This window comes from Archocentrus centrarchus, chromosome 1 (assembly GCF_007364275.1).
Source record: "Archocentrus centrarchus isolate MPI-CPG fArcCen1 chromosome 1, fArcCen1, whole genome shotgun sequence".
NCBI lineage: Eukaryota > Metazoa > Chordata > Actinopteri > Cichliformes > Cichlidae > Archocentrus > Archocentrus centrarchus.
The window spans coordinates 7,667,137-7,686,368 of NC_044346.1; the positions used below are offsets into that span (position 1 = coordinate 7,667,137).

At 40.7% G+C, this 19,232-nt stretch overlaps 1 protein-coding gene across 1 annotated transcript in view; it reads left to right on the forward strand.

Annotated features, from left to right (window-relative positions):
- The first annotated feature begins 1,152 nt into the window (after positions 1 to 1,152).
- Positions 1,153 to 19,232, forward strand: part of pdgfba (platelet-derived growth factor beta polypeptide a) — a 42,278-nt gene continuing 24,198 nt past the window's right edge. Inside the window, exon 1 of the mRNA XM_030738978.1 lies at positions 1,153 to 1,258. The gene's annotated coding sequence lies outside the window, so the exon portion shown is untranslated. The remainder of the gene's footprint in view (positions 1,259 to 19,232) is intronic.

The window sequence follows — 19,232 nt, forward strand, 5'->3', positions numbered from 1 at the left end:
CACTGTCTGCCTGAATTGGCTCGCTGGCTTTGCTCCATTTATTCTGGGTCCCATTCAGTAAATATTTTATGGCACAGAGTCTGGTGAGACACTTAAATTTAGATGGTTAGATTTGGGATTGAGTCTAGACATCTTTGGATACCACCTGAGTGGTGGTGCTTACAGAGCTGCATTATTCTTGAGTAAGTACTTGCAGCTCCCACTGCGCAAATACGATTAAGGGAATATAAACCGAGTTCTCGGTAGATACCCACTTTTTTGAGGTGCGTATGAAAATAAAGACCAATCGGCAAAAATAATGCAGAGCTTAGCCATGCAGTGGAGTTCTCTTTGAAGATATGTTTACTTCATTATCAGAGGAACTAAAGCAGCTGATAACCGTGCTTGCATGGAAGAGCCTGGGAAGGCTATCAGAAACAAACAAGATGATAAATTGACATGATAACGATATTTTTTCCCGTCCAGGCCGATGACTACTTCATCTCCTGTGCCCATGATGGTGACCGTGAAGCATCAGTGGAGTTTCCCAAAAGGAACAAATAATAAAACTCAAAAAGAAAATTCCAGTGTATTGTTGCTACTGTTGCCATGTTAGTGTTTGCTGTCCTTTTCTTTTTCTTGTACAGTCTTTCACAAGAAAACAAAGTGGGCAGTTACACCTCTAAATCTATTTTTTCTATGAGAAAAATGACAAAGTACTTTGGAATTTTCGGTATGTGCAAAAACAGGATGGATTTTCTTTTTTTAGCAGCCAGTGAGCAGTTTTCACTTAAAGAGTTGCCTTCCTTCACCCTGCCCCCATACCCCAAAACAGCTCACTTCCACATAGTGAGTGTTTACCTTACTGTGTGTTTTCATTTGAAGCTGTTAATATTAAAAGTGTTGACAGCATGTTATGTAATGGGGACACTGTTATATACCATATAGCTTCTCTTTGCTGAACTCAGCAAGCAACATTAACCCCCATTTATTCATATTTTTGTCTTAAAATGTGTTTATTGTCTGCAACAGATGACTTTGGAAACTCTGCGAAAAGTAAAGAAAAAGGAGGACAGGCAGTGTGGGTCAGGTGCAGGGCTCAACGTCATGACATCACCAGCAGCATGGCACACATTTTAATCTGCTGAGCCACACAGAGTGACCGCGTGCAGTCACACTTAAGCTACCCTGAGACTGGTGTGACAGCAGCCACAGGCCACCGATTTAATCCGCTCCCAGGCTAGCAGGACACTGACCTCACTGCAGTGATGTCATCAAGGTGAGTCAGATATGTCTGAGCATGAAGGCCAGGGAGGAGGAGTAGTGTTAGGGTAAGGGATAGTTGTACACATTGGTGGCATGTTGCAACAGAAAAAGTGTACTTGTGTTAAGATAAGAAGACTTACCTTCCACCTGGGGACAGAATGATGGTACAAGATTAATATGTTCTCTTTTTTTGTGAACCTGCAGTAATCAATATGTTTATATTAACAATGGATCAAATAATTTACTCAAAGTTAGGGGTTAGGGTTAGTGTTAGTTTTCAAAGTTAGTTTTACAGAATATTTTTACTTTATTTGTTCATATCTGTATATTTTTAATCAGTAAGGTTGGTAGTAGCACCGAGATTATTGCCACAGATATAGTTAGAGAGTGAAAATGGTGGACTATTCAAAAGCTAAAAAGTCAGCCATTTACCTTTAGAGATGGCCAATGTTGAAAATTTGAATTTGAAAAAGCTCCCCAGGCTAATAATACAATAAAACTGAGGCTCAAAATTACAAGAATGATGAGACATCAAAACAGGAAATCAAAACTCACTAAAATACATTAACTAAGAATTTAAAACTCAAAAATAACACACACACACACACACACACACACACACACACACACACACACACACACACACACACACACACACACACACACACACACACACACACAAAAAGAAACCCCTAGGACAATGACACATATCTTAGATGGTGCTGGACTCGTTACCTTTGGTAAGCTTTTAATGTGGTTAACATGGTCAAAGGGTCTATTGTAGCCCAAACTATGATCTTTCTGTATGATTTTAGTTCCCAAACCAAGCAGCAGATGAAAACTGAACTAATCACAGAGTGAAGAAGAAAACTTAAAGTAAAAAAATATTGTGAAAGTGAGAGAAAAAAACAACAGTTCCATAGTGGAGCCCAACCCCAGTCCTCTGAATGAAACTTCATGAATTAATAACACGTATGTCAGCGTTACTTTTACTGCTTGAGTAACAAGGAAAACGGCATGGCAGCAAATATCAGACATTAGTCACTGTTATGTGATTTCATGAGTCTATGTAAGACAGACTGAGAATGAGTGAGATGAGACAGTGTCTTTCTGTGTGTTTGTGTGTTACAGTGTCCAGTAAGCCCTTTTCATTTACTGTCACTTATTAACCAGAACCTCCCTGTTGTCTCACCAGTGGGGGAATTTTTATCAGCCACGTCACAGGTGGTGGACAGAAAAATGGCACAGAGTGTGTCAGGCAATACAAAGAAAGACTCCTTAAAAGGAGAGCAGTGTTGTTATTTGTTTGGACCTACCTCCATTAAGAAACACCATCTCCGCTTCCTCAGATTGTCCTCGGGATGAGTAGACCGGAAGACAAGTGCAGGTCACCTCAGTGTTATTCCAAAGCCACTGACTGTGAAAATAATTAGCTTACTCAGACCGTGATTCTGCTTGCTAAAGCTGCCAGACAGAACAGATTAAAAAATAATAATAATAATAATTAGCTTTGCATTTTTTAACTGAGGGAGATGATGTTAGTGCTTTGACTCAGTCTGACTTATTTCACAAGCCACTACATGTATATATCTGCAAGCTATGCCATCAAGCATGGCGTAAGACATTTAAGTAATTACACAATCAGTGTCACAGTAAGTCATCATTTACAGCTAATGGATTTTTTTTTTGTGTTTTGTCCATGAAAAAAGGTGAAAAACTGAAAACGCAATGAAAAGATCGCTCAACACCATTGCTTCCAACTTTTTGGGAATAAAAGCAACGTCACCTTGAAAACTCCCATCGCAGATTTGCAACCACTTTGTCCAAGATCCATTTTTGTCTTCTTCTCTGAATCATTTTAGAATCCTGAGATTATCTAGTCAGAGAAAACGTGGACAGTAGAAGAAATCTGAAATATCCTGCTTTTCTCTCTAATTTGCAATCACAGAAATGCAGCGTGTAAACTTGCCAAGAACCCGAGCTTCACAACTTTTTTGGAATTGGGTTTGCATTACTTTTCCCTGTTTCACAGGAGATCATTAGTTTCTTTCAGTGTTTCTTATGCAACAATGGCTTTTGTTCAAAAGAAGCAGCCTAGAAGAAAAGAAATCCTGCATACTGCATAAACCCGTCAATCACCTCTCGTACACGGTCGAGGTAAAAGTCATCTTCACATTCAGACTTGCACATCTCCATGAATCACTGCAAATAAAGACAACCTGTGAACAAGCAACAAGAGGTGCATCACAATAAGCCTCTTCTAATCTATGAATAGCTAGAGTAACATGTACCCTAATGACAGTCACGACCACATCAGTAAACACACAGAGACAGTGATTTAGAAACATCAAGGGAAAGAGTGGATTGTAAAATGTGTTCAGACAATACTGAGGGAAAATTTGACATATGTCTGATGATTGCATGTGAGAGTGTGTGACTAAGAGGAGACGGTTTATTTATTTTTTTAACCATAATGACTCGAGGGAGTATAAATTGGATTCTACCTGGGATTTAGGTGCTAATACCACACGCCTCTGCTGTTTTAAACTGGGCAGCTGCAGGATTTGATGCTTTTGCCTAATGTGTGTGTTTGGGAAAGTGGAAATTATTCACTTCTCCCATTCGTTTTGAATTGTCAGCATTTGGGTGTCTACCTCTCAAGCTTTCCTGCACTTTTCCTCTTTGTGTGAGTTAATTGTGTCCGCAAGTATTAGTTTGTGGATGAATGCACATCTGCAAGTGTATGCATGCATAGACCCGAGTGGGTGTATTTCTGAGCACCGTGACAGTATACAAGTTATTAAACTGTGCATCCCTACCTGGGTGCTGTAGACACCACAAATCTTCACCTCTCACCCTCCCCACCACAACAAAGGGAGTCTCCCTGTGAGCTCATGTCTGGAGCTCTGCCACAGCCTGCCTGAAAACGGGATAACACAGCAACACCATTCATATAAAGAATCATTGAGTTTTAGTCTGTATAGCTAAGACAGTAAACATATGTATTGATCATTTGTTAATTTTTTTGGTAATAATATTTGCAGATTTACTTATTCCCTGATTGTATCGAAACATTCAACTATAAACTGTATATAAAAGATGGAAGTAGCCACCATGATGTCATTACCGATCGGTTTGTGGGCTGGAGTTAAGTATTTTAGCTTTTGCCATCTTAGTTTTTTGGAGCCAGGTGGGACCATATTTGAATGAAGGCGGAGTACTAAATCAGTAAAGGCTAGCTAGCTTGGTTAGTCAGGTACATAGACAAACTGTATGAGAGATAACTCCTAATTAGTGTGAAGAAACATAAAAGCAAAATACTACAGTTCCACTCACCAAAACTGGAGCCCAGACTTCAGGACAGTTAGCACAGTTAAACACAATGATCCATGTTACCTTTGTGCATAAATGTATTAAAATGTCAAAGAATGAATTACGTATTAAATTTCACCTCTTGTGTGTGTGTGTGTGTGTGTGTGTGTGTGTGTGTGTGTGTGTGTGTGTGTGTGTGTGTGTGTGTGTGTGTGTGTGTGTGTGTGGAAACATAAGGTAAGGATGTCTAAAACCCCAAAAGCAGGATCCACCCAGAGAGATTCATGCAAGCCTATCAATGGAGCCATTGATACATGAAAGGCCACGATTGATGGAAGGAGAGTATGAGAGAGCGCGAGTGTCTGAGTGTGTGAGAGTGAGTGTGTGTCTAAGTGTGTGAGGGGAAAAGATTTACGAGAACAGATGTAGAGTGTGAAGCAAGCGCCAGGCATTCATGTTTGCCTGGGTCACGACCTCAGAGAAAGTTTGATTTTTCCATGACCTCCAAACATTGTTCACATGTTTTACTGCTACTTAAGCTATTTAGCTGACTTGTATTATCTTAACAACACTTTTAACTATTGTTTCATTTAGTCCCTTCAAATGAAAACTTTAAATTGCATAAAAATATCAGGGTGAAACGCACAGAAACAACCTTCAGCAATTTGATTCAAGGAATCAGGAAGAACGTCTCAGTTACAATCTTGAGGACAGAAGAGCACAGACAGGGAAGGCTGGTTGGAGGAGCTATGAGGCAGAATGCATTGGTGTATCATCCACATCATAAAAATAATTTCTGCTCAGCTGACGAAGATCACAAAGCACAGCTGTAGCAGCTATAACAAAATAACAGATGCAGCAGTGCCACACCCTTGAATTTATCTCTTTAAAATCACAGCCTTATTTTGTTAAACGTCTGTTGCCATGACTCCTCTATGTCTCGTTCTTGTGTCCTGCACAGCTTAATTGGGAAAGACTAAGCTGCAGAGAGTTGAATGGGTGCATTTAGTAACTGAACTCTTTTGGTACCTCCTGTTTGTTCCTGCCCAGTCTGTCACCTCTTCCCATCGATCTGATCTGCGCTGCTTTTCAGTTTGTTTGTCTGTGTTAACTCTTCCACAGTAGAGTGCCCGCTCTGTGTGTGGGACCACCTGTCAGTGTTTTGATTTTCACTTGTTGCTCTGTTCTTCAGCTTTACCTGAACTGTGGCTGACACTCATTTTTATCTCGCACCTCAAGGGCAACACACACACACACACACACACACACACACACACACACACACACACACACACACACACACACACACACACACACACACACGGTAACCTTAAACATTTGTTGTAGATGGGGTCTGCTCTCTAATATGTGGTACGAAATCTCTCGTGGGTCTTCCGTTGGGTTGAGATCTTGTTACTGTTACAGTGATAGCGAATGACTGATGTCGTTTTTACCCAGTGACCGTTTTTCGCCCTACGCATGGGGACATCCTGGATGAGACCGCTCCCATCCGGATAGGAATGTCTCATCAAAGGAGACAGGTGATCACTCAGAACAACTTCGCGTTGACTTGCAGTGACCCCCTTCTCCAACTTTGTGCCAGCTGAGCTCACTGTAAAAGTGAGAGTGTTTCTGTAGAAAACCTTTTCATTTAATTTGTCCATGTCATGATCTCTGCTGCTGAGTTTTTCAAATGCATTTTTCTGGTGCTTTGAAATCACTTGGTTCACTAATCATGGTCCATAACAGGAAACCAAAGAAAATTGTCATTGTCATTGTCATGTAAACAGAACACTGCTTTCTTCACATCTGTAAAAATCTTTGCATCAAAATAAAATTGTCTGTCCTTATTCACTGAAATTCAGTGCACGTACATTGTGCTACATTGATACATTAAATTGGCAAAAGTATCTGCTCGTCTACCTTCACACGCATGTGAGTTTGAGTCACATCCCATTCTTAATCCACAGGGTTTAATGTGATGTTGGCCCACCCTTTGCGGCTATAAGAGCTTCAGCTGTTCTGGGAAGGCTTTCCACAAGGTTTAGGAGTGTTTATGGGAGTTTTTGTGAGGTCAGACACTGATGCTCGATGAGAAGGCCTGGTTCACTCTCTGCTCTAATTCATTCCAAAGGCGTTCTATTGGGTTGAGGTCAGGACTCTGTGCAGGCCAGGCGAGTTCTTCCATCAGATTGCCAGACAGAGAAGCGTGATTCCTCACTCCAGAGAACACGTCTCCACTGCTCTAGAGTCCAGTGGCGGTGTGCTTTACACCACTGTATCTGACGCTTTGCATTAAGCTTGTTGATGTAAGGCTTGGATGTAGCTGCTCATTCCATGAAGGTCTCTGCGCACTGTTCTTGAGCTAATCTGAAGGCCATATGAAGTTTGGAGGTCTGACTGCAAAAAGTTGGCATCCTATCACGGTACCATGCTGAAATTCTCTGAGCTCCTGAGAGCGACCCATTCCTTCACAAATGTTTATAGAAGCAGTCTGAATGCCTAGGTGCTTGGTTTATACACCTGTGGCCATGGAAGTGATTGGAACACCCGAATTCAGTGATTTGGCTGGATGAGTGAATATTTCTGGCAATATAGTGTACTTTGTGCTAATTAATCTCCATAAATTAAACTCTGACAACATTTTTTTTATGTATTTAATCTTTATTTAACCAGGAAAATACACTGAGATCCTGGCAAGACAGCAGCTACACAGTTAATAGAATTTTAAACAGAAAACAGCCATACAAGTCAACAGGATAACATTAAACACAGGATAATTAGGTATAAAAGCACGTCATTAAAATTTAAACAAAACATCTACAGTTAAAGTGCCTTAAACTCATGTACTGAGACCAGGTCCTTGAGTTTAAGGTCTTTATAATGTAAAGTCCCTCTCTCCATTCATTGTATTTGTATGATTCATGTTAGCAACCATTGCATTACTATATAATTCTTGGTTAACATTGCTTTTACTAAATCCAAAGTATTTCCAAGCAGTGGATGATGATCCAATTTTGAGGGACAAGCTCTTTGTCTTCTGCTTTGTGGAGATATGAATTTTGTTGTATATCTGTCTTTTATTGTTGGGTTAATTGTTCAGACTCATCTAAGAAACTTCACACTACACGGTGCAGGAAATAGCTACGATTGGCTCATGCAGGCATGTGGTCAGGTGCTGATTTGGGGGGGGTGCATGATTTGCTTTTTGCTTTGAGTTCTATTGGCGGAGCATGCATTTTCAATATGCTCATTTAATTGTGGAAAGCCAGATTTATGATCCAAATTAATTAATCGTGCAACCCTAGTATAAAGTTTGCCAGTAATCACCTTGACCATCCAAAAACTGTGCTGAGAACATTTTTTGCTGAGTCGTGAAACTGTGATTGATTAGTGTGAGAAGAACAAGCAGCACTCTGGTGTAAAAAGAGCAATCGTGCATCAACATGACATCATCTAAAGATCAGAAATACTGGTGGGATTAACACAATCATGGTATCTTACAGGAGGAAATCTAATCATGTTGCACTGTGGGTAATGTAGGAGTCAGGTTTTGGCTAAGTGTAATGTTAATTAGTGTAAATTATTTTAATGATTACATAGGCTGTTCTCTAGACCCACCCTCAGGGGAAGCTGTAAGCTGAACGAGTTGCTCCACATCAAACAGAGAAGTCAGCAAACTACATAAACCTTTTTCAAAGGCTTTATTTATGACAGTAGAGGTAAGATAACACTTTAATGATCCCCATAAGGAAACAAAGGAAACAGAAAACAAAACAGAGGCTACATCAAAGTTCTTTTGAATATTGTACTGCAAGATTATAGCTGTGAGTTGAAAAAGAACAGTTTACTGGTGGTGGATGAAAGAAATTTTCCAGTAGGTGTCAGATTAGTTATTCTGTGCTGGATGAGCATGGGAACGGACTGAGGAGACATGGATAAGTGGATGGATGGTATAATGTAAGCAGAGGTCAGAGATTAAGGAAAAAGAGAGAAGGATTTTCAGCCGTAATCTAGACGTGTCGATAGTCATCCTCTAGGGGGAAAAAAAATACCAGGCCACAGAGATTATCCTGATGGCTATTGCATAATCTTGTTGTGTGTGCATGCATGTGTGTCTGTTATGCTAAGTAGATGGCACAATTAGTCACTCTCCCAGTCATGCCTTCGGGCTGTGAGCAAATACACGTAACATCAGGCATGCAGCTGCAGATATGCACACATGGAAGTGCACTGCTGAAAGAGCTGCGGTGTTACTTTCTCTGCATTGACTTTAATGAGGAACTTGTTTTTTTTCCACTTTTTCACTCCCTCCCTCTTTAATTGGATCCCCCCACCCCCACCCCACATCCTTTATGCCCCCCCCCCCCCCCCCCCCCCCCCCCCCCCAACACACACACACACACACACACACACACACACACACACACACACACACACACACAAAATCTTGTATGGCCTCTTTCTTTCCCTCTCTTCCCTCTACTCTTCTTTCCTGTCGCAAAATTCTCCATTTTCAAGTAGGAATTGTGTTTCCTGAGATATACGTACATCTTTGCAAAGCAATGGAAAGAAGGGTGCTGTGTTGCAGAGAAGTCGTGGTACATATACTGAGGCTGTGCCTTTTGGAGAGACACCACTGGCCATAGAATGCCCAGTGACAGCTGGGATAGGCTCCAGCCCCCCTGTGACCAACTCACATGTGACCCGGATGGAAGGATGAATGGATGGATGGATGGATGAATGAAGAACAAGACAGATGAGTGTGAGGGTGGAAGGAGTGTGGACGCTCCTGTTTCAAATGTTATCAGCCCATTGAATGGCCATTATTATTTTTTATCAGTACACATTACCAGTACATTTCTTCCTCCTCTTATCACTACCATGTTATGTATCTCTTCATTGAATGCTGCCCATTCTGACCTGCTGAAGTAATGGGTGGTGTGTTTAAATATTTGGAAGTTAAATTTTAATCCAAAGCAATTGTGACATTTCAACCCACATCCTTTGGCCTTAACTTTGATTAGAGATCAACTTGTGGCTCCATTTGCTAGCTTATCTTGACTATTGCTACCAAAGTTTTACTCCAATTATTCACAGAAGCCCCCGCTTTCTCCTATATAATACGTTATTACTGAATATCTTGCATGATGACAACCTACCGAGCTGGCTAGAAGTCTGAGCAGTGTGCTTACTGATGTGAGGGACATATAGAAACTCATAAAGGTCGTTAACCCTCTGGAGTCAAGGGTATGTATTGGCCGAGAACAATGGTGTAAGAGATTGACTGCTGACTGCCTAGGACAGAGACACAATGAGGATTATTCTTAGAATATGCCATTCTGATCATTCAGAAACCCATTAGAAACCAAGTTATGCTGATAGCATTATAATATAACACATTTTTGATGCTTTGATGAGTTAATTGGTCAAGTTGCTTCTTTTATGAAAGCTATTAAGTGCCTGGGAACGTAAGCCCAAAGAGATGCGTGCATGTTCCTGCTGACGTTTTCCCTGATTTCCTGTGAATAAAGCGCAAATTCAATATGAAAACAGACTTAAGAGCACGGCCTCGATAAACAGACTGGAGAGGTTTGGTTTGATGTCCACAGAGACAGACATCTTCATGGCACTTAGACCCCTGCACAGTCACTGATGGGGCCATTAAGACCAGCATGTTATTGAAAAAGCTGCTCTTGAAAATGGTGAGATGGTGTTTGATTCATAGATGCAGAAAGTGGTTTGCTCAACATGACACTGCTTCCTGGTGGATGTGTGCATCATTCAGCAGTCTGTATGGGTTTTAAGAAAAACGTGAACATTTCAGAAAGTCACAGTGTGTGTTTGCTTGCATGCAGAACCATCATTCAAACTTTCGTCTGACTTCTTTCATTCCTCAGTCTGTTTCACTGCTCCCTCCTTTCATCCACCCATATATATGACTCCTCCCATGACCTATGACATTTCGTGTGCCCTCGTGGCCTTTCTTTGACCTATTCCTTTGGCATGATCACCACTTTATATTTAAATCTCTTTCTCTTTCTTTTAGTAATTTTCCACCAATTCTTTATTTAAATAATTTTCATCCTTTTATCATCGTCTATCACATCTACTACAATCATTGTCTTCCTTCATTTTTAGGATGAACAGTTCCCTCAGCCTGACTTACTTTTATCAGCATCATTTTCTCCTTTCTTACCTCATTCCTGGCTCTCACTGCTTACTTTCTATCATCAGTCTTTCTGCTTGTGTTTCCATCACTGTCCTCCCAATTTCCATGATTTGCAAAACCAGTCATGCTTCTTAACCTCAGTCTCTGTATTAGACTAAATCCCTTGTTATATGGTGGAGGAGTGGTTAGCACTGTTGCCTCATAGGAAGAAGGTTTTGGGTTTGAATCCACCACCTGGCCAGACTTTTCTGTGTAGTTTGCATGTTGTCCCTGTGTCTGTGTGGGGTTTCTCCAGGTACTCTGGCTTCCTCCCATGGTCCAAAGACATTCAGTTAGTGGGGTTAGGCTAACTGGTAATTCTAAATTGTTCATAGATGTGAGTGCGAATGTTTGTCTGTCTCTCTGTCTTAGCCTTGCAAAAGCCCCCCCGTGTCACTCGCGTGCCTGAAAAGGATATGGAGTAGAAAATGGATGGTCTTATTATATTTATCCTGTTAGATGCATGATGTCATTCTTTTTCATTTTATCTTCCTTCTTTGTTTCACACATTTATGCACTTTTGAGAAGTTTAGTAAGTGATGTCACCGCCTCTGATTCCCACCTTTTCTTCCATTCTCTCAGTGCTGCAAATTCCCCCGTCTATTATGAGGGAACAGCCTTTTCCATAACTTACAATAGACCATTTAAATTGTGTGTGTGTGTGTGTGTGTGTGTGTGTGTGTGTGTGTGTGTGTGTGTGTGTGTGTGTGTGTGTGTGTGTGTGTGTGTGTGTGTGTGTGTGTTTCACATGTGTATGCCAAGTTTTCTGATATCAGCATAGTGATACTGTAGACTTGCAGCATAAATGTCCTTGTAAAGTTGTTTGTACTTTATAAAACTGCACTGATAGTCTGTAAGAAGCTGTTTTTTTCACCTTGTTCATGTTTTTTTCTTTTTGCTTTTGCTTTTTAATGACGCATGAAATAAAATGATCCAGTTCCCTGTGAAACCAGCATAGGTTATCTGCTGGAAGGGTTTTTGGTCTAAAAATATGACTAAAGATGATGTTCAGTCTTAGGGTCAAAAATTCTAGTTTAATGCAACCTTTAAACAGTTTTTGTTTATTATGTTGGGCCATCATTTTAACATTGCACATTAATTGCTGAGATTGAGTTGCTATGAGTATAATGCTGTCATAGAAAAATAGATATACGTATACAGTGTATCACAAAAGTGAGTACACCCCTCACATTTCTGCAGATATTTAAGTATATCTTTTCATGGGACAGCACTGACAAAATGACACTTTGACACAATGAAAAGTAGTCTGTGTGCAGCTTATATAACAGTGTAAATTTATTCTTCCCTCAAAATAACTCAATATACAGCCATTAATGTCTAAACCAGCGGCAACAAAAGTGAGTACACCCCTAAGAGACTACACCCGTAAATGTCCAAATTGAGCCCTGCTTGTCATTTCCCCTCCAAAATGTCACGTGACTCGTTAGTGTTACTAGGTCTCAGGTGTGCATAAGGAGCAGGTGTGTTCAGTTTTGTAGTACAGCTCTCACACTCTCTCATACTGGTCACTGAAAGTTCCAACATAGCAAAGAACTCTCTGAGGAGCTTAAAAGACAAATTGTTGCTCTACATGAAGACTGTTATATAAGCTGCACACAGACTACTTTTCATTGTGTCAAAGTGTCGTTTTGTCAGTGTTGTCCCATGAAAAGATATACTTATATATATGCAGACATGTGAGGGGTGTACTCACTTTTGTGATACACTGTATACTTGATACAACCACTTAAAAAAGGAATCGTCACCAAAGACTAAGTAGCCTACAATATTAATTCCAATACAAAGGGAGCCAAATTATCTTACAATTAACAGATTATGAAACAGCAAAGCACCCACCTCTGTTTCTAACAATTCTCTTTCTAGGACAACAAGTATGTATTACAGTACTTTATATGTGTGTGTTTTTATACCTTTGTGTGCCTGTTAAAGTGTAACCACACACTGTACAGCTGCTCCACTGATCTTGATGGGCTCACATAAGATCAGGACTGCCATTATTATTGGATTTAGAAGATTAACACACACCTGCAGGGCAGGACATTAGAAGGCTCTCATAATAATGTGTGTGCGTGTGTTTATGTGCATTACGCATTAAACCATTTTGAAAGGGAACGAGATGAAAGAAAATTTGGCCATTTGAGCTGCTTTAACTTTCAGCTTCCTGCTCATTGATCAATTCCTTCAGAAGGACAAAAGAGCCAAAGAACACCCTTCTTACTGTAATCAACCGTCATTATTATTAAGAGACTTATCTGGATCTGAAGAGAAAGAGAGAATGGAGGTCCTGCCGATGTTCAGGTGGAAGTCGTCTCATGTAAACAGGAAAGAGTGAGGACAGTGGATATGACAGGAACGAAGGAAGTGGAAGTCAATCCAACTTTAAATACACACTTACACAGAACTACATCCAGGATGAAAACACAACTTGACTGAGATTTGAACTCTCCAAATGCATTGTTGCTGTAAAACTGTATTTCATGACCAAAAAGGCCTGATGCTACTCCAGCACCACTATAAACAAAGATTATATGGCTGTTAAGAATGCATTCTTAAGGACGGGAAACAGGTAGAAAAGGCTGAGGTATGTCAAACTACACAAGAACTGGGCTGAAAATCAGTGTCAACAGGTCTGATGGAGTGATGAATCCAGATTTGAAAGTTTTGGTTCAATCATTGTCAGTATATACAGAGGAGAGAGGTACAACAATGAGTGTCTACAGACATCTGTAAAACACCGTGGAGGCTCTGTCATGGTTTGGGGCTGCATGTCTGCCAGTGGTGTTGGGGATCTTGTCAAAACTGATGGAATTACAAACACAGAAAAATACCATCAGATTTTCCACCGTGCAGCATCATCTGAAAAGCTTGAGGTTAGCAGTGGCTTCATTTTTTAGCATGACAGTGATCACAGTCACACTGCCAGTGCAGTAAAAACATTGGCAGTGTGACTGCGATCAACACGCAATGAACCGCCATCCATCATGGATTGGCCTCCCTGGAGCATCAACATTATTGAAGCAGTAGGATCATTTTGAATGTTATTCAAGAAGCCCGGAGAAGTGTTTGTGAAGACTGCTTAAAGACATTACATGAAAGCTGCCTAAGAGAGATCAAGCTGTGATGAAGAATAAAGATGGTCATGCTAAATATTCATTTCAAGCTTGTTAGGCTTGTACAAACTCTGTTTTTGCCTTATATTCTGTATTTACATGTACGTTTGGGGGCGGCTCAAGATTTTTGCACAGTAGTGTATGAACAGCAGGGGGAAATAATTATTTGATCCCCTGCTGAATTTGTAAGTTTGCTCGCTTCCCAAATTTCCCCTCTGTGGGACAATAAAGGCTATTTCTTCTTCTTCTTCTTCCTAACTTCAAAGAAATGAACACTCTCTAATATTAATGGTAGGTTTATTTTAGTGTAGAAAGACAGAATAGCTTCTTGCAACAGCATGAGTGAAATTACTGTAATAACCACATGCTATATAAACATTTTGTGAGGCGTACTCATGGTGAAACTTTTGACAACCACTGACATTGCTGGACTGTCACTGTAGAAAAATAAATAAAGGCTTGTAAATGGATAGGCTGTAAACGGTTCTCTTACAGCGCTTTTCTACTCAAGTGCAACATCTTCATTCACATCTTCAAGCACTTTTCTGCAGCTCAAAGTCTAATTGCTTTCTATTTAACATTCGCATTCCAATGAACACATCAGGTACCATGCCCAAGGATATTTTGGCATACAACCACCAACCTTTCAATTAGCAGATGACCTGCTCTACCTCCTGAGCCACAGCCACCCCCAGTTAGTTGAGAACTAAAAGAGAGCTTATTGTCAGGGTACTGTGGAATACAACCATTTTTCTTACATCACAGCAGTGTCCAAAAACGCCAAGGATATGCACATTTGTTAGAACAAAAATCATGTATATCATTAATTGCTAGTTCTAGGTCTTTTCAAATATTTGACCCAGCCTACACTCACTTACAAGACACAGCTGTACAATACAGCAAGCCTCTGTAACGCATATAAATCTTAAAGTGCACAAACAAACAGAAATGCACACACCAGACACACTGACACACCTTCCTCCAGGAATGACTTTTATAAGGTGTATATAGTTTTTGGCATGGACACATGTGCAGCAGCAGCAGCAGCAGCACGCAGCAGCACGCACTGTGAAGTATAAATATCAAAGAGTGAAGGGAGCATGGAGGAGAGAGTGAGCAGGAAGCAGGAAGCCCGCTAAATCAGATAATGTTTGTGGGGAAAGAGTGGAAACCCAATGCTCTTATTACCTTATCAAATACTGCAGAAATAAGCTAGGTTATGTGTGTGTGTGTGTGTATGTGCATATGTACATGTGCGCATGTGTGCATGTGAGTGTTTTGCCTGGTTAGACATTAGGTGAAGCTGCATACCAGAAATATTTTTACCTCACAGTCATTTTCTCCTTTAGTTTCTCCCTCTCTATTTTTTCCTGCCTCTACATCTTTCATTACCTCCATCACCTGCCTTTCACTTCTAACCTTTTTATTCTTATCTGGCAATCATAAGACTTTTGACTATTGTAAGGCTGTATGAAAGTGAAAACCATACTAACCAGTTCAATTATCCCACCACTGTGTATCGCAATAGTCTTTCAGCATCTCTGAAAACAGTCTTGCACATTTAGATTTTGGAAGTGTCGTGCATAGTATAAGGCTTGATAATAAAGATATTTTTTACTACTGATGCACACCATTACATGGAAAAATATATCAAACTGGAGTGAAGTGAATTACTTTTGAATAGTGCCAAATGAGCACGAGAAAATTGACTGGACTTGCCCGACACTGGGTTTGCAAAATTCATCTGATACACTCCCGAGTCCATTCTCACCTCCTTCAGGTCATCTTTGAGTTGAATTCAAATGAGCCACGAAGCTGCTCTTCAGCTCTGAAACTATATTTCCTTCTTTCTTTTTTCCACATCTTAGCTCGTGTCCTTTCCAAGGCTGGATAATTCAATATGCAAGGCCTGCCCCAACCTGAGTGTATTTGATTTTGTGTCTTAAGTAGTGTGGTTCACATGTCTGGGGCAGCAGGTTGCTGCTTGTATTTGCTTTCTTGGCTAAGGCTAAAACTAAACTTTATCACAGATTTTTTTTTTTTTTTAAGTTTTACTTTAAGCAAATCAAACAAATCTCAAAAAAGCATTTGCTCTGGATAATCACAACTGAAACCAGCACCTCTCAAGCTCAGTCTAAAAAAGAATTGCATAACAGCTTCTCAGTATTCACTTATTTGACCAGATGAGCTTCAGCTTGGCAAGACAATGACCCTAACTATACAGGGTCATACACACCCTTACACGTATGAGTGTGTGAATGGATGAGTTTGTACTGAGAGGTTAATATTTCTCCCGCGCTGACGCATTTCCTCTGCTCCACATCTCAGTACAGATGTTTTTAGCAACTCTGTAAAAGCCACAACTGTGTAAATTTACACGGAAAAACCACGAGAACTTCCCCAGATGGCAACTTCAGGGAAGTGGCTTTCCTTCGAGGTGTGTGTGTCATATTTTATTTGCATCTAGCATGTGTACTTTTTAATGTGTGTGTATGCACTGCGTATGCTCATCTTTCGCACCATCTTGTGCTATTTCTCTGACACTGATGACGCTTTGCTCCAAAACTGACAACTTGAGTCAGTTTTTTCGACCTCATGCTGGTAAAATAACCCTGGCTGGAAAGAACTGTGGTCGAGCTCCACTGAGAGTCGTTCATCTAAAAAAAAAAAAAAAAAAGGTAAAAGTTAACTGCTGGAGCGATGGGAAACGCAGGTGCAGGAAAATTTTGAGATATTAACCATGTTTCTGTGAAGAATAAGGAGAGGAAAGAAACTCTGCTGCAGTAGCTTTCAGATGGCTGCGAGTGTCTTTATGGGGACAGTTGGTTCGACACGGCGGCTGCAGAGATTGCACCTGTGACATTTCAGTTATACAGCAGTCTCCTTAACCCCAATTTTAACAACCTTACCTTAAACCTGATTCTTGCTATGTGAGGGAATGATGCTCATCTACTTAATCACAGTATAGGTTTTCATTTCTTCCATCTTTGCACGAACACTGTCTTTTTCGGTGAACTTGTGAGAACATTTAACGAGATCTAATTAGTACAAATGTGATTTTGAAAACTAGGCACTAGTTAAGCATTTATTTTAACATGAAAATGGGGGAGGCCGCTGCAGCTGGAGCGTGTGAAATCATTTCTAAATCTAATTCTGTTGTTCTCTACTTCACATTTTGGTCTTCAGAAAGAAAATTCTCCACCTGGGGGGAGAAGAAAATGGCAGGCTTTGAGTAAAGGAAATGCTTCGCTATCTCAAGGCCATCATTTTGTTTTTACAACGGAAAAATCATGTCAAATCATCGCTGGGCTAATTTGTAGACAAGGTGCTGCAAGCGCTGCTCTCTGCGCCGATGAAAACCTCACGTTCTTCTTTTTGCTCTTAACTGGTGAAAGATAGGGACCCTCATTCACAGCTGGCAGTTCAGCTTCATTCTATAAGCTCTTGTCAGCAACAAAGTGTCATGGAAATGCTTAAAGGGGCTGTTTGAAGTATGACACCAAGACCTTATAGGAGACCTTGGAAAACACTTGGTGGCTTTTCTGTGAAAGGATCACGGGAGTACAAACAACGAGTGGATTGAGCTTGTCTGCAAAAGGGAGGAGAAGAAAAAAAAATCAATGAGGAGTGGAAAAGGCTTCCAACCCCAAAGGGCAATCTCACTGAGCTTCAGAAGAGCTGGAAGAAGAAAGCAAAAATAGGAGATATTTTACTTTCTTGGAAGGTAAAGGAAGAGGAGCCTCCTACAGCAATATAAGGGGAAATTCCCACCAATTGAACAACCACTCTGCAGATCAAAGTGTGTGTGTGTGTGTGTGTGTGTGTGTGTGTGTGTGTGTGTGTGTGTGTGTGCGTGCTCGCACGCGTGTGTGTGTTCTGCACCTGTGAGTGGAGCACCAGCACCTTATTATTAAAAGGTGATTAGAAAATGAGCTTAATGGTGTGGAATGATAAGAGCAGTGAAAACTTGCAGCTTTGACAAGCAGACCCTGAACACTGTGAGATGCAATGAAATTAATTTATGTACAAGATGTCTTATGGCGTGTGTGCTGTGACACGCTGGGTTCTAGTATGCTACAGGGCATGTTTTGACCCAAAAGCATGATCCTTCCCTAAACTTTACCAAGATGTTTTTAGTACCAAACTCTAGCAAAGTAGTTGTGCTCACCTAAACAAGCTATATGTAGTGCCTAAACCGAAAAGGGAAAAAAGAGAAGACTCAAACCGGGGTCTCCTGGCTTTTAACCCTAGAAAGCATAGCACCACGACCCCCTCCCCCTCCAAACATCCTCGCTGAGATTTTAAATGGAACTAAACTGAAGTGAATCCTTTTATTGTCACTATCTCTGTGCTTCCCTACAGGGGTCACAGTGTTCACACAGTGTGTGTCTCACTGCAGTGCATGGGTCAGAGGGATGGATAAGGGAGACCAGTGGACAGAGGCAAGAGTGTTCAAGATTCTCATACCCTGAGGTATGAAGCTGTTGAAGAACCTGTAATATAGTTAAAATTCTTTTTGGAAAGCATGGACGCAGCATCCTCTGGACTAAACAGAACAGGAACCATCCAGCTTGGCCTACATCTCTGATGGTATGGAGGTGCGTTAGTGCCTATCATCAATATCATCAATGCTAAAAGGCATATACAGGTTTTAGAGCAACATATGCTCCCATCCAAGTCTTTTTCACGAAAGACCTTGTATCTTTCAGCAACACGATGCTAAAGAGCATACTGCATCTATTTCCACAACATCAGGGTCTAAACTTGGCATTTTTCACACTAGTGGCTCAGGGTACTGGGTCTACAGACGGAAAGTAGCCTTTGGCTAATTCTGGCATATTTACATTGCGATGTTCATCAATATGCGTTGTCCCTTTTAAATAAATAAATCTAAAAAAAAAAGTTGCGTGGTTTAGACACTGATCACATGTCACTGCACACAAGATACCTGGAGTATATAAGGTGGAGCAGTGGTTGGATTGGGACAGCTGGATTCCACCTGCGCAAAGCCATCACTCCATGTGAAACAGAGCCCACTGACAGTATCTGTTTTTCATATGGTCAGTTTTTACTGGTGTTGGTATTGGTACATGAGTGTGTTTGCATTTGTGGGCGGTAGTTCCTGACTTCCTTATGTGTGTCCGGTATTTTTCCTCTTTCATGTCGGACATTGTGAATGCTTTCTTTAAATGCCCAGACTGGACTGAGACGACTACACAAGAATACATGCAGACCAGCGGCCGATGCTGCAAAATAATCCTTTGGGAGGTGACTTGAATCATGTGGTCGATGTTTTTGCTCAGAAAGAGAAGAGAAAAATATCTGTTTTAACT